The sequence below is a fragment of the Marmota monax genome, unplaced genomic scaffold (genome assembly GCF_021218885.2).
Source record: "Marmota monax isolate L192 unplaced genomic scaffold, Marmota_monax_Labrador192_F-V1.1 WCK01_AAM20220418_F8-fsc00145, whole genome shotgun sequence".
Classification (NCBI taxonomy): Eukaryota; Metazoa; Chordata; class Mammalia; order Rodentia; family Sciuridae; genus Marmota; species Marmota monax.
In genome coordinates this window covers 5,658,604-5,682,388 of record NW_026695201.1, presented here as the reverse complement: position 1 = coordinate 5,682,388, position 23,785 = coordinate 5,658,604, and positions in this window count along the sequence as shown.

Here is a 23,785-nt window from a genome sequence, read left to right as displayed (position 1 = left end):
GGACTAAGTCAATGAGACTGTGTAGAGGAAAGGGATGGTAACAGAGTTCCTCCCTGATAGGGTGGATCAAAAGGTGTTCTAGGAAACAACAATATTTAAGTGGTTTTGTTATTAGCTTTCCATGGTTCTGACAAATAACTGAGATAAAGTAGTAAAGGTTTATTTTGGTTCACAGTTTCAGAAGTTTCAGTTTGTGATCACTTGGTCTGTGGCTTTGGGCCTGTGATGGCTCAGTACATCATGGAAGAACATGGCAGAGGAGATCTGCTCACCTAATGGTACCTGGGATATGGGGAGAGAGAGAGAGAAAGAAAGGGCCAACATCTCCTTCAAGGGCACACCCTCAATTATTTAACTTCCTTCCAGTAGGCCCCACCTCCTAAATATTTTTTTACTTCCCCACAGTGCCATAGTCTGGTGAGCAAGCCTACACATTATACTTTGGGAAATGATCCAGAAGCAAACTATAAATGGATTACCAAGTTATTGGATACAGAATATGCAATGCATATGCCTCATTTTCTATTTTTATCAAGCAAAACTTCAGTAGATTTTATATCACTCACCAATGCTTCCTTACACTTTGGTTTTATTTGGGGTAGGAGAGAGCATTCAAATTCATGTTGAGGTTTTGTCTTCATAATCAACAAAGGGAACTACAGAAAGAAAATATGAGGGTTTTAGGCCCATGAGAAGTTTAGTCTCTAGAAATTTTAGAAATTTTGTAGATGTTTCTCAAGGTCATAAGCTGAGGGATGGAGAAATTTCTATCTAAATTTTAAATGGTAGGGAGGCCTTCACTGCAACCTGAAGTTACACCTGGGTTAGCCAATGAGGTGCTTGAATTGTCTTTGAGGTTCAAGGGAGAAAATATTTTATGTTTTAGAAATGCTATATTTTGCTTAGAAGAGAGACTCTACCTTTAACACTCTTTAATTAATTAGGGATGCTATGGACTATTGCCCACATCCTTTGCTGGTATTACCCACATCCCTTGCTGTCAATGGAATCTGGACCACTCTGCATGGTTTGGGGTGGTGAAAAGACCACACAGACACTGAAGTAATTTTTTTACAAAGTGAGATTTGAGGGGTGGATGGCTCTACAACCTCAAGGGTCCACTTCAAAGCTGAAAGGCAAGAGAGTGAATGCACCTGGAATCTCTTTATTTATAGGGAAAAAACAATAAAGGATTTTTGAAATAATATTCTACACTAATTAAGGCAGGGGATTAATTAGTGTAGAATATTAGGGGGGATTGCCCAATCCCATTGGGTAACACTCAAGACCAGAGCTAAAGCAAATTTCTTTGTCTAGCGAAGGTGAAGGCCACTTGATTCGCCCAGTGCATGGCTTGCTATTGCCAGACCGACACTCCCTTTACTCAAGGCTGATAGGGGATACTTAGCTCATCAGCAGGGCGGTCCTTGGAAGAGTAAATGATGAGCTGTTATCTCGAGTTTCCAGATTCTTGTTCTGAGGGCACAACATCCATCACTATACAAAAGAGAATTAATAGCATAGATAACATCCCAATAATATACCATGCAGAATGTCTCAGCATGTTAATTAAAGCCATTTAATTCTTGAAGTATTTAATCAGCTAGAGTGTAGGATCCAAAAGATCAATTTTACTTTTTTGAATATCCTGGATGTGGTGGTATGATTCCAAAAGATTCAGGCTATTATCATTGTTCTGCCAAATACCCAATAGGTTTTCAGCCATTTTCCAATCCATTGGGAAGCATTGTATTTGGCTGCAGTAACTCGGACATATTTATAGTCAACATGGCACTTAAGCCTTTTCTTAAACTTGAGAGCAGAAAGCTCATTACCAATATTTATGACAGTGGCTTCTAGAGCATTCAACTTAGTTTCAATCTTTTCATCAATATTTATCTGGTTATGGAGGGCTTTGGAAGTATTTTGAGCCAAATTATTAACAAAAGTCTTATGTTGTATGTTTTGAGATATAGCCACCAAGGCTGTGACCATGGAAGCAATGAATGAAATCAAAGCAGCCACTCCAAAGATTATGAGACTAAGAGCTCGCTTAGGTCTGATCAACTGAACATACATCTGTTGCAAAACCTGAACGCCAGCATCAGCATACCATGGTTCTGAAGTGTTGGCTGGTAAAAAGACAAAAAAATGGCTGCTGAAGTATCCATGTTCCCTTCCCTCTATTATATCTAGTGATACAATTAGTTAAATTGAATTTTTTACAGGTTACAAGATATTTATTATTCTTTCTTTTAACTCTCACATTTCCAATAATTAAAGCATAAGGAGATTGAACCCAGGCCCCTAGGCCAGAGCAGGAACCCTCCTTACAATTCCTGCCTATGAAATCAAGCATAGGTCCGTAATGCAAAAAATCTGAGGCAGCGATTAAGCACCAAACATCCTTTTGAATGCCACCTTCACTGAAGGTCAAGATATTACCAACAAAGCCTCCAGGGATTATGGCATCCTTGAGTAATTGTCTTTTGTCAATTCTAGGGGACCAGTCTAAAATATAACCACTATTTTAGACATTTTATATTGTACTGGTAAGGTATTTGCACAATCAATTCATTTAGGAAAGGAGCCAAATTCTATTGCAGAATGATTAGGACAGTGAGGTATTGGAGGACGTTCTGTGGAAATGACCTGCTTGTTATGAGAAAGTCCCATTTTTAATAACTGTTCTAACATATGGCTTTGAGTCCCAGGGGCCAGTATGACTGGCTGGTCTAGGCCCCCCGCCATATGCTGTTTTTTTCCCTTAGACAGCCAGCATGCTTATCATGGGACCAACATATGGGTAGCTGACTACTATAACCAGTATATTTAAATCCAGTCATGTGGATGGGAGTAATATGGTTATCTGTAAAACCTCCCATCATATAAGTATCAATTGTAAGTACTGGGATGGATTATTCAGTCCACACCGCTGGGCGTACTAAAGGTGGATCTGGAAAATATGTCCAATAGTTTCTCCCTGTACCCCATTTACCTGACAGCTCAACAGAGCAAGTATTTCTGCAAACATCGTAGCCGGAGACTTAGTTCTTCCTTGTCGCTGAACCATCTGTTCAGCCTGTAGCATTAGGTTCTTCAGCTATTTCCATGATAGTAGTTTCAATGTTGGGTCGCTCTGGGCCTTCTTTGTTCCCCTCCTCCCTTGTAGCTTCCTCTTCTTGCTGGGGGCCAGAACTGACATCTCTGGATTGATCTTTAGCCATTTGAACCTTGGCTCTCGGTCCTCCATGTCTAATGGCACATTCAGGTACCCAAGTAGGATGAAATACATCTTATGGGAAAACACAAGCATGACCTCTACCCCACATTATCACTGGATCTGGTCCTTTACATCGACCTGTTTGTAAATCTTTCCACCAAACTTGACCTGTTGCAGTGGAAGACATGTTTTGCTCATTTTCAGAGTTACAATTTAGAAAATATAAAACAAACAAAGCATGATTAAGTTTATTTTGGGGGGTCTTATTTTCCCTTTTCTGTTTTTTTTTAATTGTAGCATAATAGATAAATGAGCTTGTTCTAGATGGCTTGACCTTGAGGGTTATAAGGAATACTGTTTTATGGTCAATATGAAAAAGATGGCAAAACTGCTGAAAAGAAGAACTAGTACAAGCTGGAGCATTATCAGTTTTAATCTGAAAAGGACATCCTAATGCTGCAAAAGCAGCCAAGCAATGAGAAATAACATGTTGAGTATTTTCATTTACATGAGTTGTGGCAAAAATAAATCTAGAATAAGTATCAACAATAACATAAACATAACATTGCTTGCCAAATTAGGGGATGTGAGTTACATCCATTTGCCATAACTGATTTGGTCGTAAACCCTGGGGATTAACCCCAATTGGTGAAGATGGAATATGTATAACACATTGTGGGCATTGATATGCAATTCGATGAACTTGTTCCCTAGTAATACTAATTTTTTAATGTAAACTAGAAGCATTTTGATGATGCAAAGAATGTGAGGCTTATGCACAATCATATAAAGACATTTGTTGACAAATAGTAACAAGTTTATCAATTGCTGCAGTCTGGCTGGGGTACACTGGCAAGGAAATTGTCATACCTACTTGGCTAATGGCTCCCAGCAATCAATCTTATCATTACCTGATGCTAAAGGTCCTGGAAGGTTAGAATGTGCTTGTATATGGCCTATGAAACACAGATGGTGACACATTTGAAGTGTATTTTGTAAAGTATAAACAAATTAAATAATTCTTGTGGTGATGTGTACCCAATAGTCAACGTTTCAATATTTTTCATAACTCCAACTACGTATAAACTATCAGAATAGATACTGATTGGCTCATTTGCAAAATGAATTAAAGCACAAATGAGAGCTTGTTGTTCTGCTCATTGTGAAGAAGCATATAATGTCTGTATTACCTCTGTATGAGCATGGCTATAAAAACCTGCTTCACCTGAACTTGACCTATCAGTACATACTGTTAGTGCTCTAACTATTGGTTAAGCATGTACAATTTTTTGGTAAAATAAATGTAGTTACTAAAGCAGATTAAATAATTTTATCATGAAGTTAGTGACTTTCTATCTGAGCAGGTAAATTAGCAAAAGCTATTTGCCAAATATTAGAAGTTTGGCAAAGCCAGTCATGCTATTGAGTAGAAAAGGGAATAACAATAATATTAGGTTCTGACCCTACCATCTGTAAAACTCATGTTCTTCCTTTAGTAACTAACTGAGCAATAAAGTCATGGAATGGAATCAACGACTTTTAAGGAGAATGAGGTATGTGGAGCCATTCAATAATTCCCAATGATTGCCATATCCCTTCTATTAGAGTATGAACACTGGGAAATTTTAGTAAATATATAGGCTCCTGTGGGTTAATTCAATTAAGCTGTGCAGTCTTAATAGCAGATTCAACCTTTTAAAAGGCAATCCTTGCTTCTGTTGTAAATTGACAAGGAGAAGTTGGAGAAGGATCCCCCTGCAAAATCTGAAACAAAGAACTCAAATTTGCAGTGGTTCACTTTAAACTTGGTCACAGCCAATTGATATCACCTAGTAACTTTTGAAAGTCATTAAGAGTATGTAAACCATCAACTCTTATTTGTAGATTTTTGTGGACAAATTATGTGTCCTTCAATTACATTACCTAAATATTGAAGAGAAGAGGTCCTTTGCACTTTTTAGGTGCTATGCATAAACCCGTTGCAGTAAGTGAAGTTTCTAACTGAGCAAAAAATTTTTAAAGTATATCTAGACTAGCACAAGCCAAAACAATATCATACATGTAATGGATAATATATGCATCAAGGAATTCTTTTCTTACAGGAGCAATAGCCTGAGTGACAAAGTTCTAACAAAGCATCGGGCTATTACATATAACTTGAGGCAAAACTTTCCAGCAATATCTCTTAACTGGTTCTTTGACATTTATAGCTAGGATGCTAAAAGCAAATCTCTTACAATCATCTGGATGCAAGGGTGTAGTGGAAAAACAATCTTTTAAATCTATTACCATTAAATGATAATCAAAAGGGATGGCTGTAAGAGAAGGAAGCCCAGGCTGTAATGCTCCCTTAGGATTCATAATGTGATTAATTGCTCTAAGATCTTTTTTTTCTTAACCACAAAAACTGGAGTATTCCAGGGACTAAAAGTAGGCTCTATATGACCAGCTTGGAGTTGTTCTTGGACTGAAATATTGGCTATTTGAAGTTTCTCCCCTGTTAAGGGCCACTGACTAACCCAAATTGGCTCTTCTGTAAGCCAACTAATTTTTTCTACTGTTTTGTGGGCCAAAGGGGAAGTCAGTTCCCCCATTAAAAATTTTGACTGGGTGAATTAAATGAATTAAATTGTCTTCACTAAGAAGACTGAGTCATAAGCAAATACCCTTCTTGTTGACTCCCTTTAAGTCCCTTAGGAGAAATAAATCCTGGATTAAGTATCTGAGGTGACACCATGGAATTAGGAGTTATTAATAACACACCTAGGCTATTTAAAACATCTCATCCCCATAAATCTACTGGCAAGGTATCGAGGACATAAGGTTTAAAAAATCCCGCATTGCCATCCTTATCTTCCAGTCAGAGGCGTTGGACACTCTGAGAAGACTGAGAGATTTGGCCAAGCCTTTCTATACTGGCAGTTGCAATATGCAAAGGCCACTTTGAGAGCCAGAACCTGCTGGAAATAACTGATTTATCAGCTCCTCTATCTAGTACCCCTCTGAAATTTTTATGGTTGATTTTAAGATCCAGTAGAGGGCGCTCTTGCTTAATCAATTGAGCCCAATAGGCCTGGTCTAGGGACCCAGAAGTTGGAATTCTGCATAGATCGTCCACTAGACCTCTCTCTGCAGAGCGGCAAGACAGAAAAATTATCATCTGTGCAATTATATCCTTAGGAGAAAGCTGAATAATGCAATTTGCTTGAACCCTAATATTATTAATCTTCCCATCAAAATTTGTATCAATAACACCCCGTAATACTTGAATTCCTTTCTGAGTTAAATTGCTTCTTCCCAATATTAAACCTATCAAATCTGGCAGTGGTGGCTTATAAGTCCCTGTAGGGATTAACTTGGGGCCCATCTTAGGAGTCAGTGCAAGGTCAGACAGCTGCCACCAAAAGGAGGCAGTTTTAAAAAGGCTGCTGAGCAAGACTTTATTGAGATTTTGCTCCTGGGTGGAACTCTCAGACCCACAGAGTGGGTCTAAGGAGAAGTGCACTGGGGCTGGACGGGACTGGAATTTTTATTGGGCTTAGGGCAGGAAGGGAGGGCTTGGGATAGGAAAAGGGATTTTTAGAGTCCCTTGTTCTACTGGGGTTGATCGGGGAGCTGGCTAAAATCCAGGATTGGCTAGGAGACCCCGCTGATTAACAGGCTGTTCTCCTGGCACCTGATTGGTGGTTCTTTCCAGAGCGCGGGTTGCTTAATCACCTCAAACTGACCTAACATCCTGGCCTTTTGATGATATAGGGTGGTGAATTTTATCTGGCTATTTCCTGCTGGCTAGGGGTGCTGGAGGGAAGGGGTGGCTCGGGTGTTGGTTCGGTGGCAAGGCGACTGTAGGGGTGTAGGAGCATCTGGTTGTAGGTCACTCTGGCAATTTCACCCACACGTTTTCATGGGAACCTGAGGAGACAGGGAGCAATCATTAAAAGAAATCCTATTAGTAATATACAAGTGAGAATGGGAGTCAGCCATGTTTAGCCAGCCTGGCCAAGGGTAGCATTGCTACACATATGTGGGACAAGGTGGCTCAGTTGAACCCAGTAATGTTAAGGGTGACCACCCAGTTGCAGCCAGTGGGAGGACAATCACCTTGACCCATAAACTGAGAGTGGGTAGTGCCATCCTGCTGCCATGTCGCTTGGATGTAGAAGTCCACCTATGGGTTGGGATAGAAGCTTGAGAGAGAGTAATGATTGGCAAAAGAAGAAGAGGGTTGGTGAGAAATCTGGAGTTTGGTGGGCCCCAACATGGTGGAAGTCCAGGACTGGACATTTGGAACAGGTGTTTTTTTAAGGCAGGAGACATGGTACCAGGGGGAGTGGCCCAAAAGCTGGCTGTCACATTCCTCGTGGCTAAAACACTCAGGGTCACTCCAGGGGAACTGGGCCACATGAAATAACCACACAAGTACAGAGATACCTTTTTCTTTGGGGGTCTTGTGATGGCTCCTCTGACTTAAGGGTTCACTGAAAGAGAGATCGAGCGTGTGCTGACCCCTTTTATTGAAGAAAAGCCATTCAAATGAGGCAAGGGGTCAGGTTTCAGGGGGCTGAGTCTAGCTTCATGATGTCTGCTGTCAGCAGGTTGACTGACACCTAGGAAGGCCACACCCAAAAGCAGAGCAAGAGAAGGGGACACATAAAGGGCTTTTCCATGGAATATTTTATCCCAAACAGGGCAAAGGGGTAATATCACAAAGGAACAGGTGAGTGCAGCTTGATCCATGGGGCTGCAGGAAGGCACGCCTATGCATGAAGACACATTCTGCTACTTCAAGGATCAGGGCAGCATCTTAGGCCACCACAAAGGTGACCAGATCACTATGAAAGTAACTGACAGAGCCTCTACCAATCACGGGAAGGAAAATGCTAGTCATTCAGTGAAACTGCCTCCCACACTTGGCCGCTGTTGGGATAGTAAGTATGACTGTATGGGGTCCCATCCAGAGAGGTTCCAATGATTGAGGATGCAGCTCTCAAAGTAAGACTACGTCACCCAGTTGAAGAGGGTCTGATTCAGTTTGTGGTTGTGCTGGGATTGAGGTAACTGATGGCGCAGGAAGACACCGGTCTGCGTGCTCCCTTAGGAGTTTGTGTGGAAGCATGAGATAGGGCAGGTCGGACTCAAGGGGAGGAGGAGTGACTGGAAAGCTTTGGTTGATTAAAAAAAGGGTGCCCATAGAGTAGCCTAAAGGAGCTAAGACCTGAGGGGGCCTGAATTTGGATGAGGAGCAATGGCAAGAGATTGGGCTAGGACAGCCTGAGTTCAATAGCAAGTTTAGGGAGATGATCCTTGAGAATGCCATTAGCCCTCTCAACCTTACCCGATGACTGGGGTCTGTAGGGGATGTGCAGCCTCCAAGTGATGTTGGAGACTAGTTGAATAACCTGAGAAGTGAAGGCTGGACCATTGTCGACGGGATGGAGGTGGGAAGTCCAAACCTGGAAATGATCTGCTCAATGAGGATGGAGGAGCAGTTTCCCTGGAGGTAGGGAAGACTTGTATTTAACTGTAAGAGAGTGCTATTTCCCAAGTCACAAGCAGTTAGATCCTATATCAAGGCTTGCCCAAAGAGGTAGGGACTGTCCCTGAATGAGTTCCAAGGCTGGTTGGAGCCCCAAGCTCCCAGGCTTTGAGCCAAAAATGTCTTGGAGGGATGGTAAATTTGGACATGCACATCAGGGAGCATGAAGAAACAGCCTATAGAATGGAAGAAAAAAAAAACCAGTTACTTTTCCAAAAGAGATTGATATCTGGAATATATAAAGAAATAAGAAAAATCAATACCAAAAAGCCAAATAACCTAGTCAATAAATGTGCATATGAACTGAACAGACATTTCTCAAAAAAAAGTACAAATGGTCAACAACTGTATGAAAAAAAAATATTCAACATCTTTAGATATCAGGGAAATACAAATCAAAACTACCTTGAGGGGCTGGGATTGTAGCTCAGTGGTTGAGTACTTGCATTTGGGTTTGATCCTCAGCACCACACAAATAAATAAATAAATAGATAAATAAATAAACAAATAAAACAAAGAATATTAAAAAAAAAACCTACCTTGAAATTCCATCTCACCCCAGTCAGAGTGGCCATCAATGAGAATACAAATAGCAATTAATGCTGGAAAGGACGCAGGGAAAGGGGGACTATTTTACACTGAAGTGGGGATATAAGTTGGGATAGCCACTACAGAAATTAGTATGGAGTCTCCTCAAAAGACTAAGAATGGAACCAACATATAATCCAGCTATACAACTCCTCAGTATTTATCCTAAAGAAATGAAGTCACCATACTTTAGAGATTCATGCATACCCAGGTTTATCACAGGATAATTAACTATTGTGGTTCCAAGTTATGGAACCAGAGTAAGTGTCTGTCATTGCATGAATGAATAAAGAAAAGAATGTGGTTTATATGAACCACATTCTTTTAGCCATAAAGAAGAAAAATCTTATGTGTTTTGTAGGAAAATGGATGGAACAGGAGAACATCATTAAAGGGAAATAAGCCAGTCACAGAAGACAAGTATTGTGGAAGCTAGAGAGAGAAAAAAAGTTGGCAGTGGGTAAAAAGGAATGTTATAAACATAGTAGAGAGACATTAAAGTAAAAGAAGGGGATCAGGAGAGGGAAGAAAGAAGGGTAAAGGGAAGTTTCAGGGAGTGAAATTGATCAAAGTGAGTTATATGTGTGTACAGTTATGCCGTAATGAAACCCACTATTCTGGATAATGTATGCACCAATTTAAAAAAGGAATAAAATGATCTGGGCCCTTTAACAAGATCAGGATACTGAGCTACAGGAATTAGAACTAGGCCTTCTTTCTGTATCACTTTGATGTTTTCCGGCTTCAATTCTTTTGGTATTATATGGGAAGAAATACTATGAGATAATAAATTTGTGTTGTTTTAAGTAGCTAAGCTTGTGGAAACTTGTTAATGCAGCAATAAGAAACTCATACACCTAACAAATCTGATTCCCTCAGGAAATAAAACAGGGTCCTCCTATAGAGAATAAGGTAAATTACATTGATTTTCCTGCCCCTGCTCATCTACATTTTCACAAGAAATAATGTGATCTTCTTTACTAGGAATTAGTTCAGATAATCCAGTAGCCAAGTCTTATTGCAGGGAAAAACTCTGGGGGTTAAACTCAGCTTCTCCCTCCAAGAAGATTCAAGCCTGTTCACCTAAACCAAACTGCATGGAGAAAAGGGGAAAAAGAAAAAAGTGTTGCATATATATATCACACACACACACACACACAAACATAAATATATGTGTGTGTGTGTGTGTGTGTGTGTGTGTATCTCTAATGAATAATGTCCTAAGCACATATTTTTGTAAATGTATACTTACCAAATCTCCCTTTAATATTTAATTGAAGTATCTCAGCCCCTTTCAAAGTTGATTTGTTTTTGTTTTTGCTTCACTCCTCAGGTGTTTCTTTTTTATTTTGCTTACTTAACAATGTTAGATGGTTGTACTATAGGTATTGGCCTCTTAAATATTCAGAAGTTCACTTGCACATTACCTGTATGCTTTAGTACCAACCATCATTTTTTTTATCATCAGTACAGTTAGTGCATAGCTTTTACAAATTTATTTGAGGAATCATGACAGAAAAAATGAGAGATCATCTCTTTCAAGGAACTTTTAGAAAGCTGATAGTTCAATATATGGAGAGATTAAAAAGGTAGTAAAAACTCACCATTTTTGTGGGAAAATCTGCACAATTATATTAATAGATAAATAATTATATTCAAAAAAATCAATACATATAGTACCATAACTATTAAAATGTTCAATGTTGGTGTATGCATTAGGATTGTTTTTGCTTGACATTATTATTGCTGTGGGTATATACGTGACTGCATGACCAATGTAATTCTGCAACCTGTACACTCAGAAAAATGAGAAATTACATCCCATCTGATTCAAATGTATGATATGTCAAGATCATTGTACTGTCATGTGTAACTAATTAAAACAAATAAAAAATAAATTTCTAAACAAAAAAATGTAGGAAAAGAGTAATAAAAAGAAAAAAGAAAAACAAACAAACAAAAAATGAGCCCCAACTAAAGTAGTTTAAACAATGAAGAAATTTATTCTCTCACCCACTGGAAGTCAGAAAAAAAATGGAAGTCTAGGTCAGTTGGAAAAGTGACTCAACCACCCGGCTCTGTGAACGGCCCCCGCGGGCCAGGCGCAGCGAACGGCCGCCGCCCGCCCAGCTCAGCAGGCGACGTGGAGGGACTCAAACCAAGCCTTTATGAAATAGCGAACCAGGAACTAAAACCAGAGATTGAGTCAGACCAGAGACAAGCCAGTCCCACCCCTCCCTTCGGACACTCCGGCAAGGAGCCTGGGGCCCGCCATAGTAGAGAGGTGACATCACCAGAGTTCATCCAACGAGATTCCTTCCCAGCGGAATCCACTTTAGCAGGTGTGTGACTCCCACCCCCACCAGATACAAACAACCGGGAAACTTCAAAAATCTCTCTGTGGGCGTGACCGTAAGGGCCAAGGGGCTCCCGACCCCCAATTCCCCCTACCACCAGTGGCGTGGGCATGACTGTAGGGGCGGAGGGAAGCAGAGAAGACTCCCCACCTCCAACTCCCCCAACCACCAATGGAGAGGGTGTGACAGTAGGGGTGGAGGGAAACAGAGGGCACTCCTGACCCCCAACTCCTCCTACCGCCAGCGGAGTGGCCGTGATTGTAGGCGCTGAGGGAAGCAGAGGGGATTCTCGATCCCCAACTCCCCTTACCACCAGTGGCGACACCCAAGGTCTTAGCCGCCAGATTCCGAGGGCGTGCCCACCAAAGGGGTCCGGAAAAATTAAACTATTGGCTCCCAGATCACAGCTCCACAGCACTGGGGCTTAGATGAATGACAGAGAGAGTTCTCAGTTGTTCGGGAAATAGGGCATGCGGCAGGGCTGAAAGTGTAACCAGATCCTTGGGGAACCACCTCCGGTGAGCAGGACCTGGCTGGCTGGCAGGAGGAAGGGGAGGAGGGGCTGGAGAAGTGAAACAAACGGCTCAGGACTAACAGGATTGAGAGACTCCCAGGAGCCGCCTTACAGGGATTGCTGTCGACACATAGAGGGCAGAAGCTCAGCTCGGAGGGCACAGCTCCGCCTACTGGAAGAGAAGAAAATGGATCTCTAAGACCTAATTTTATTTCGTATTTTATTTTTTCTCTCCCCTTTTCCTTCTTTCTTTCCCTTTGCAAGTTTTATTGTACATTCCATTCTCCTCTATTCTATCTATCTCCCTCTCCTTCTTTCTTTTTAAGAGCACCTTCCTTCCCCTACCCCCCAACTTTCATCCCAAGCATTCCGTCCTCCATTATGTGTAATTGTCTAAATGCAAATAGGTGAATGTTTCGAAGCTGTCTATAGGGCTCCTAAATACCTAGCTACTACCAACACCCTGATCCAATCAACTGTTAGTATCCCCCTTCAGTAGAGCAATCTTCTAAAGTAGTCAAGACATACTAACCCTTATACTTTCATAGCACCTAACCTAAACATAAAGTCCTAAGAACAAACAACAAATCACTATATGCATACAGAATCCAGAAGCCTTTTATAAATTGAATGAATCAGCTTTAAAGGACAATAAAGCCCAACACCTCTAGGCATAGTCTCCCACTACAAAGGAGAGACAACAGAGATATACAAAGCCAAAACAAATTTATAGGAGAAAGCAAAAACACAGCAGTCAAACAGAGCTGGAAAGTAACAACATGAAAAAACAAGGGAAAAAAGGATTACAAACAATGCAGGACAACTTAAATCTACAGGAGGACCTAGAGGCATCAGAAAAATGGACAGAGAAAGAACTCAAGGCATACCTAACTCAGATGGAATGGAATATTAGAGAAGACATGAGACAGCAAGTCCAAGAATTGAAAGTATATTTTGAAAACGAAATAAATGAACAAATCCAAATGGCAAAGAACGAGCTCTACCATGAGATAGAGATTAAAAAAAAAAAATCAAACAGTAATCCTAGAAATGCAGGAAACCAAAAACCAAATTAAAAACTCAAACGAGAATATCACAAATAGACTAGATCAAGTAGAAGTCAGAACATCAGATAATGAAGACAAAGTTTATCAACTTGAAAAGAATATAGTCAACACAGAAAGGATGCTTAAAACTCACGAGCAATCTATCCAAGAGATACGGGATGTCATAAAAAAACAAAACTTGAGAGTCATTGGGATAGAAGAAGGTATAGAGAGAGGTTCAAACCAAAGGAATGGACAACCTATTAAATGAAATAATCCTAGAAAACTTCCCAGAGATGAAAGATGGAATGGATTGCCAAATCCTGGAAGCTTATAGGACCCCAAACATTCAAAACCATAATAGACCAACTCCAAGACACATAATTATGAAGATATCCAACATACAGAACAAGGAGAGAATATTAAAAGCTACGAGAGAAAGGAGGCAGATTACATTCAGGGGTAAACCAATTAGGTTAATGGCTTATTTTTCATCACAGACTTTGAAAGCGAGAAGATCCTGGAACAACGTATTTCAAACACTGAAAAATAATGGATTCCAACCAAGAATACTGTATCCAGCAAAATTAAGCTTCAGATTTGACAATGAAATTAAAATATTTCAGGATAAACAAAAGCTAAAAGAATTTGCAGCCAGAAAATCAGCACTGCAAAGCATTTTGTGCAAAATACTACAAGAAGAGGAATTGAAAAATAGCACCCAAAACTAACAGTGGGAGGTATCTCAGTAAAGGGGGAGAAAAATAACCAAAGAGGAAAAACTAGCCAAACTAAAATAAATAGATAAATAAACATGACTGGAAGTACAAACCATATTTCAATTGTAACCTTAAATGTTAATGGCTTAAATTCACCAATCAAGAGACATAGGCTAGTAACCTGGATTAAAAAAACAAATCCAACAATATGCTGCCTTCAGGAGACTCATATGATACGAAAAGACATACACAGACTGAGGTGAAAGGTTGGGAAAAATCATACCACTCACATGGCCCTCGGAAGCAAGCAGGAGTGGCCATATTCATATCGAATAAAATCAACTTCAAACCTAAGTTAATCAAAAGGGATAAAGAAGGACACTATATACTGTTAAAAGGAACCATCCACCAACAAAACATAACAATTATCAATTTGTATGCACCAAACAATGGTGCGGCAACGTTCATAAAACAAACTCTCCTCAAGTTCAAGAGTCAAATAGACCACAACACAATAATTATGGGTGACTTCAACACACCGCTCTCGCCATTAGACAGATCCTCCAGACAAAAGCTGAATAAAGGAACTATAGAACTCAATAACACAATCAATAACCTAGACTTAACCGACATATATAGAATATATCAACCATCATCAAGTGGATACACGTTCTTCTCAGCAGCACATGGATCTTACTCAAAGATAGATCATATATTATGCCATAGGGCAACTCTTAGTAAATATAAAGGTGTGGAGATAATACCATGCACCATATCTGATCATAATGGAATGAAACTGGAAATCAACGATAAAAGAAGGAAGGAAAAATCCTGCATCACCTGGAAAATAAACAATATGTTACTGAATGATCAATGGGTTACAGAAGACATAAAGGAGGAAATCAAAAAATTCTTAGAGATAAACGACAATTCAGACACAACATACCGGAATCTATGGGACACAATGAAAGCAGTTTTAAGAGGGAAATTCATTTCTTGGAGTTCATTCCTCAAAAAAAGAAAAAACCAACAAATAAATGAACTCACACTACATCTCAAAACCCTAGAAAAGGAAGAGCAAAACAACAGCAAATGTAGCAGAAGACAAGAAATAATTAAAATCAGAGCTGAAATCAACGAAATTGAAACAAAAAAAAACATTGAAAAAATTGATAAAACTAAAAGTTGGTTCTTTGAAAAAATAAATAAGATCAACCTTAGCCATGCTAACGAAGAGAAGAAGAGAGAAAACTCAAATTACTAACATACGGGATGAAAAAGGCAATATCACAACAGACACTACAGAAATACAGAAGATAATTAGAAAGTATTTTGAAACCATATATTCTAATAAAATAGAAGATAGTGAAGATATCGATAAATTTCTTAAGTCACATGATCTGCCCAGATTGAGTCAGGAAGACACACACAATTTAAACAGACCAATAACAAAGGAAGAAATGGAAGAAGCCATCAAAAGACTACCAACCAAGAAAAGCCCTGGACCGGATGGGTATACAGCAGAGTTTTACAAAACCTTCAAAGAAGAATTAATACCAATACTTTTCAAGCTATTTCAAGAAATAGGAAAAGAAGTAGCTCTTCCAAATTCATTCTATGAGGCCAACATCACCCTGATACCTAAACCAGACAAAGACACTTCAAAGAAAGAAAACTACAGACCAATATCTCTAATGAACTTAGATGCAAAAATTCTCAATAAAATCCTGGTGAATCGAATACAAAAGCATATCAAAAAAAATTGTGCACCATGATCAAGTAGGATTCATCCCTGGGATGCAAGGCTGGTTCAATATACGGAAATCAATAAATGTTATTCACCACATCAATAGACTTAAAGATAAGAACCATATGATCATCTCAATAGATGCAGAAAAAGCATTCGACAAAGTACAGCATCGCTTTATGTTCAAAACACTAGAAAAACTAGGGATAACAGGAATTTACCTCAACATTGTAAAAGCTATATATGCTAAGCCACAGGCTAGCATCATTCTAAATGGAGAAAAACTGAAGGCATTCCCTCTAAAATCTGGAACAAGACAGGGATGCCCTCTATCACCACTTCTATTCAATTTAGTTCTTGAAATACTAGCCAGAGCAATTAGACAGACAAAAGAAATTAAAGGCATAAAAATAGGAAAAGAAGAACTTAAAATATCACTATTTGCGGATGACATGATAATATATTTAACAGACCCAAAAGGGTCTACAAAGAAACTACTAGAACTAATAAATGAATTCAGCAAAGTGGCAGGATATAAAATCAACATGCATAAATCAAAGGCATTCCTGTATATCAGCAACAAAACTTCTGAAATGGAAATGAGGAAAACCACCCCATTCACAATATCCTCAAAAAAAATAAAATACTTGGGAATCAACCTAACAAAAGAGGTGAAAGATTTATACAATGAAAACTACAGAACCCTAAAGAAAGAGATAGACGAAAATCTTAGAAGATGGAAAAATGTACCCTGTTCATGGATAGGTAGAACCAACATCATCAAAATGGCGATATTACCCAAAGTTCTCTACAGGTTCAATGCAATGCCAATTAAAATCCCAACGGCACTTCTTGTAGAAATAGATAAAGCAATCAGGAAATTCATATGGAAAACAAAAGACCCAGAATAGCAAAAGCAATTCTAAGCAGGAAGTGTGAATCGGGAGGTATAGCGATACCAGATTTCAAACTGTACTACAGAGCAATAGTAACCAAAACAGCATGGTACTGGTACCAAAACAGGCAGGTGGACCAATGGTACAGAATAGAGGACACAGAAACCAATCCACAAAATTACAACTTTCTTATATTTGATAAAGGGGCTAAAAGCATGCAATGGAGGAAGGATAGCATCTTCAACAAATGGTGCTGGGAAAACTGGAAATCCATATGCAACAAAATGAAGCTGAACCCCTTTCTCTCGCCATGCACAAAAGTTAACTCAAAATGGATCACGAGCTTGATATCAAATCAGAGACTCTGCGCCTGATAGAAGAAAAAGTTGGCTCCGATCTAATATTGTGGGGTCAGGCTCCAAATTCCTTAATAGGGCGCCCATAGCCCAAGAGTTAATAACAAGAATAAACAAATGGGACTTACTTAAACTAAAAAGTTTTTTCTCAGCAAGAGAAGCAATAAGAGAGGTAAATAGGGAACCTACATCCTGGGAACAAATTTTTACTCCTCACACTTCAGATAGAGCCCTAGTATCCAGAGTATACAAAGAACTCAAAAAATTAAACAATAAGATAACAAATACCCAATCAACAAATGGGCCAAGGACCTGAACAGACACTTCTCAGAGGAGGACATACAATCAATCAACAAGTACATGAAAAAATGCTCACCATCTCTAGCAGTCAGAGAAATGCAAATCAAAACCACCCTAAGATACCATCTCACTCCATTAAGATTGGCAGCCATTATGAAGTCAAACAACAATAAGTGCTGGCGAGGATGTGGGGAAAAAGGTACACTTGTACATTGCTGGTGGGACTGCAAATTGGTGCGGCCAATTTGGAAAGCAGTATGGAGATTCCTGGGAAAGCTGGGAATGGAACTACCATTTGACCCAGCTATCGCCCTCCTCGGACTATTCCCTGATGACCTTAAAAGAGCATACTATAGGGATACTGCCACATCAATTATCATAGCAGCACAATTCACAATAGATAGACTGTGGAATCAACCTAGATGCCCTTCAATAGATGAATGGATAAAAAAAATGTGGCATTTATACACAATGGAGTATTACGCAGCACTAAAAAATGACAAAATCATGGAATTCGAAGGGAAATGGATGGCATTAGAGCAGATTATGCTAAGTGAAGCTAGCCAATCCTTAAAAAACAAATGCCAAATGTATTCTTTGATATAAGGAGAGCAACTAAGAACACAGCAGGGAGGAAGAGCATGAGGAAAAGACTAACATTAAACAGAGACGAGTGATGGGAGGGAAAGGGAGAGAGAAGGGAAATTGTATGGAAATGGAAGGAGACCCTCATTGTTAAACAAAATTACATATAAGAGTTTGTGAGGGAAAAGGGGAAAAAAACAAACAAGGGAGAGAATTGAATAACAGCAGATGGGGTAGAGAGGGAAGAGGGGAGGGGAGGGGAGGAGGGATAGTAGGGGATAGGAAAGGTAGCAGAATACAACAGTTACTAATATGGCATTATGTAAAAATGTGGATGTGTAACCGATGTGATTCTGCAACTTGTATTTGGGGTAAAAATGGGAGTTCATAACCCACTTGAATCAAATGTATGAAAGATGATATGTCATGAGCTTTGTAATGTTTTGAACAACCAATAAAAAAAAAAGAAAAGAAAAGTGACTCAAGACCCTTGTCAAGGATCTAGAGTCTTTCTCCCTCTTTACCTTGCCCTTCTCCGAAGACCATCTAGACCTCAGGCCAACATTCTTGTAATCCCAGGATGATTATTGCAGGTCCAGACATCCCATACAGACACACCACCTCCCACACAAAGGAATCCTCATATGCAAACGATAATAGCTAACTCAGGTCTAACTATGTGCCAGGTACATTGTGTAAATAGCCTCATTTAATCCTATCAACAACTTTATGTGAAATTTATTATTATCTTTTCCATTTTCTATAAAGCACAGGCACAAAAGTTAAATAATGAAAACAGAATTTAGCTCCAGGCAGTCTGGCCAAGGCCTTGTACTTAGCCACTCTACCACATTTCCTCTCACTCGGTTCATCCCTTAGAGTAGTGAAAAGTCCAGAAATATTGGGGTCCCATCTTAGAGTATGTCAGTAAATAATGCTGTTGTGATGAGTTAGTTCTTTGAGGAGAAAGACAAAGTGCTATTTCCTAAAATAAGATCATAAAAATTAAATGGGAGATCTTATACTGTCTGTCTCTATCAAGCATCTTTTTTTAAATAGAGAGAGTGAGAGAATTTTAATATTTATTTTTTAGTTATCAGGGACACAACATCTTTGTTTGTATGTGGTGCTGAGGATCGAACCTGGGCCGCACGCATGCCAGATGAGCACGCTACCGCTTGAGCCACATCCCCAGCCCTATCAAGCATCTTTTAACAAGCACAATATAAGCACTCACTACATTGCCATGATTAGTGATATTCTTAGACCTTCTGGTGTTGACACACAATGTCCTGTTTCTGTTTTCACTTATGTAACCATGTGACTCATATTTGGCCTCATGCTCCACTGGTCTCAGTAATAGAATTTTGTCTATAATGCTGCTTTTAATTGACATCTTTAGTAGAAAATAAAATGCCAACCAATTTATTATAAAAGGGAATCTAATTTAAATGACAAAGAATCTAAGGGCAAGAGTATACCAGACCTTAGAAATCACTGGATCCAGGAAGTGGAAACCTATGGGAAATCCAATCAGGGGTGTCTCTTGACTCTTTTTCTGTCCATGTGTCTATATCATGCCTCGTTTGTGGACTGGTTGCTTGTTGGTATAACCACCAGCATACAGTGCAAAAATATACTTGTTATAAGTCATTCCTAGATAACTTATTTCCATTTTTATATCCCCTCTCCACCTTTTTCTTTCCTTCATGTCCTCCAAATTTCTGGATAATTAACTCATCTTGGGGATCAGGGATATACCATTCATCCAGTCAAGTATGGCCAGAGGGGTAGGGTCATGTTCTGGCACCAAGTTTTTATTCCATGGATGGGAGAAAAGGGTCCCATGTGAAAAACTAAAGATGTTGCTGTGTGCTGTGAAGCTATTCTCAAGGTGACATCAAATCAGAATAACATGGGAACAGAAGGGTTTTTTTGTGAAACTGTTTTCAACATGCACAAGAAATAAAGACATCCATATAATGAGCCCCAGACATAATCACTCAGGGTCAGACATAACACTTTAATATATGTCTCCAAAATTTATGGCTTAATTCACATAAATATATTGCCACTACTTCACCTGAAAAAAATTAAACATAATTCCTTGATATCATCTAATATGGAACCAATGCTTAAGTTTCCCCAATGGCAGGAATTTTCTTTTTTATATTTAATTTTTTCAAACCAGAATCCAAACAAGATACTCATAAATCTCTTTCAAATTAGAGCTGGCCTCACCCCATATCTGACTAAGTTCTTATGACTTATAAATAGACAAATTCATTGTTCTATTCAGGAATTGGATTGGCTCATCTGCTTCTTCATAATGCATTCTAATTTATTGCTTTGTTCCCATAAACTAGAAGTTAGTTATAAGGGTATGATTAGTTTCAGGATCAATTTTTTGGAAAACATCCTTCATAGTAGTGTTGTATGTTTCCTGCTGCATCAAAAAATAAGGTGCTCAATGTCTGGGTAACCTTCTATTAGGGATGCAATGGATTCAAGCAGTAAAAGTTTTATCCATCTTTTGGAAAGGTAATTATTAAATGTTTTCCTAAAGTTTTCATCAATTGCTGCTGGGTAGGGTTACACACACATGTAGTCCCAGTGACTTGGTAGACTGAGGCAGGAGGATCACAAGTTCAATGCCAACCTCACCAACTTATCAAGGTTTTGAGCAATTTAACAAGACCCTGTCTGTAAATAAAATATTTAAAAAAGGGCAGGGGTTGTGGCTCAGTGGTTAAGCACCTCTGATTTTAATCCCCAGTACCAAAAAAAGAAAAAAGAAAAGACATGCCTTTTTACAGTTTTTAAATTTTTAATAAAGCAATTACATGATTTCGTATTCAAAACTATATAATAAGTTTCACTTAGAGAAGTCTCACTTGTATGCATGTTTCCTCCCTGTCCTCATAGATAGACTTCTTATTTTTACTTGGTTTTAATTCTATTCTTCCAGTGGGTTTTGTGCAAATTTGAGAAAATATAAAGATTGATATATTTGTTGATATGTCCCATACTTTACATGCTATTATGAGCTTTACTATTCTACCTAAACTATGTATTCTAAAGATTGGTCCAAATGAGTATATAAAGATCTTCCTCACCCTATTTTAGCTCTGTATAGTAATATTGCATTATTTAGATGCATTTCAGTTTATTCACTTAATCTTCCATTCACCAGTCTTTGGGTTGCTTGTAATCTCTTCCTACAATATGCATGAATCTTTTTCTATTTTTGTCTGTGTAATTTTTTTTTTAGATTCCTAGAATGGAGATTATTCTATTAGAAGATAAATATAAGTAACTTTACTAGATATCGCCAAGCTCTCTTCAATTGGAGTTGCAACTATTTAGTATTCCAACTAATAATGTTGTAGGGACAAAGAGGCAAGGCACTGAAGATAGCAGGAAACAGTTTTATTTGGCTGCAGCCAGGTTCAGAGGGAACAGCTTTTGCTGTAATCAATCAATCCCCTGAACCCCGAGTTCAGGTAGTTTCAGATTTTTATACCCAGCATGTAAGGGGAGGGGCTCAGAAGTTCACAGTCTGCAGAAATTCACATAAAAGCAGCTTTTTCTTTCACTATTTCAGGCAAGTTAACACTTCCAGGACAGCACCTGAGAAGGGGAGAGCTTCTTCTCCCCTTTCTTTCTTCCCCTGCCAGCTGTTACTATGGAGCCAAATTGGTAACTTATCTTAAAAATATAGACATCTCTCTGTGAAGCTCAGCTCAAGGCCAGAGGCCTTGTTTGCACATTTCTACAAACTACTATATTGGATATGATTATGAAAAACTAGTAAGGGGGTGTCCAGCACCTAGAGTGCTGATTTCTTCCTGGCCAGTGGCCAAGTAAAATAGGGCAATATGAAAATAGGAAGTTTATCTACATTGAACTCTTTTGCGTAGACTCTTTTGTTGCCAGTCCTAAAATCAGCCATGGTGAAGATTTCTGGAGAAACCCAGTTTTCTGTGGGAAAAGGGGGTGCCATTACAATAATACATGAGAAATTCTATTTACTCCCACCATGACCAATCCAATATATTTTCAAGCTTCTTATTTTTACCAGTATAAATGAGAGATGTTACTTCTGTATGGGTTTAATTTGCATTTCTCTTGTTATAAGTGCGGATGGGGAAGTAGGTTTTCAGTAAGGAAGAAAAGGCAAGAAAGCCCCTGTGATAGCGAATATCCTGAGGATACATTCAGTCATTTCCTCTTTTATGTCAAAAAACACCTTTAGATATATACTCCATGCTTGTATAAGTATGTCAAAATAGACACTACTGTCGTTTAAAACTAAAAATAATAAATAAAAAAAACTTAAAAACAGGCATATTGAAAATATTATATTTTTAAAAATCTTTTATTGATTTAATTTTTTTAAATACATGAAAGCCGTGGAATGCATTATTCTTATTACACATATAGAGTACAATTTTTCATATCTCTGTATATAAACATCTAAAATATTATACAAAACGACCTTCGTTTATGTGTATAAGGTATATATGAAACATAAATAAATTTCTTGCTAGAAGTGGGAAAAAAATATTTACCCCAACTTGGTACTAAATTTACTCTTTCATCAATGATTGTTTTCTTGGCTACTACCATAATTCCCAGTAAGCAGCGTATTATCCAAGGTCACACAAGAAAAGTTATATTTGAAAGCATATCTCTCTTCTAACAAATTAATTGATCAATGTAACTCCATTATACCAAATAATGGATCAATGGGACTTCCAAAGAACAAGGATCTGTTACAAGGAAATTCCATGCAGAAAATATCACAAGTGTGTTGTAAGCAAAGTAACAAGATGAAGAACACATCTGAGTTAAGAAGGTTAAAGGATAGTCATAAACATAGCTCTGTTTTTAGATATGTACTCAAGATACATAGTGATTTCCAATAGATATTTTAGGGAGGCAGTGAGTAAGGAGGGGAATTCATATTTTGTTTATAAAAATTGACTTTGTGTGCTGGTAACTGAGAGAGAAAGGCAATTGAATTTGAAACACTAAATGACAGATATGCTTGCATAAGCTTATTCTACCTGAAATTGATTAAAAGCAATTGTTAATACATAGATCAGTGTAGTTTTTTTTTTTTAAAGGCCTTTGAAATTACTTTAGGGCTAACTTTGATTCTCAGATAACAGAAACCACACAATTACCTACCTTCTCAAGATTGTCAGCTGATCAAGGTTGGAAAAATTCTGCAGAAAAATAAAAAGAATGTTCACATCAAGTAGGAGTTTTAAGCAGAATAAACATTTTGTCAGATCAGATAGTCTTTTCTTGGTCTTTCTTTATGGGACACATCACTGCTAGCCTTCAGAATGGGGACTCAAAGGACCTGAGGGTCTCCAAACCCAGTTCTAGTTTCTCTCTCTCTCTCTCTCTCTTTCCATCTGGAAGAAGCATCCTTGCACTGTCTTGCATAACCAGATATTTCTCTCAGCTGCTTCTTTGTTCATTAATGGATAGAATTCTGTGCATGGAAAGTGCTGTTTTTTCTCATGGTGTCCGATTGCTTTCTATTCCCTTTGATGTTTACATTTTTCATGCCATTTCACTTGTAGAAGTGCTCCTCATTCAACTGGCCGTTGTGTCTGAACACATCCAACTCTTTTAGCATCCAAATGCTTTTTGAATACCCATTCTGAGCTAAGCTAGCCTAATGAGCGGCAGCTTTGGCAGAAAATGGGTATCCATTAAAGGCAAAATCAGTGGTGTGTTCCTTGGAAAGAAAAACCAAGAGCCAGAGAAGGTAAAAACTGATGGTAGGTGGTGACATATAAACTGCAACACAGTTTCAGGGAGTTTGTCTTCAGTGTTGCAGCCCCTGTCATGGCATCAGATTCCACTGTACTCGAATGTGTTCTCACGTGCTTGTGTGTGAG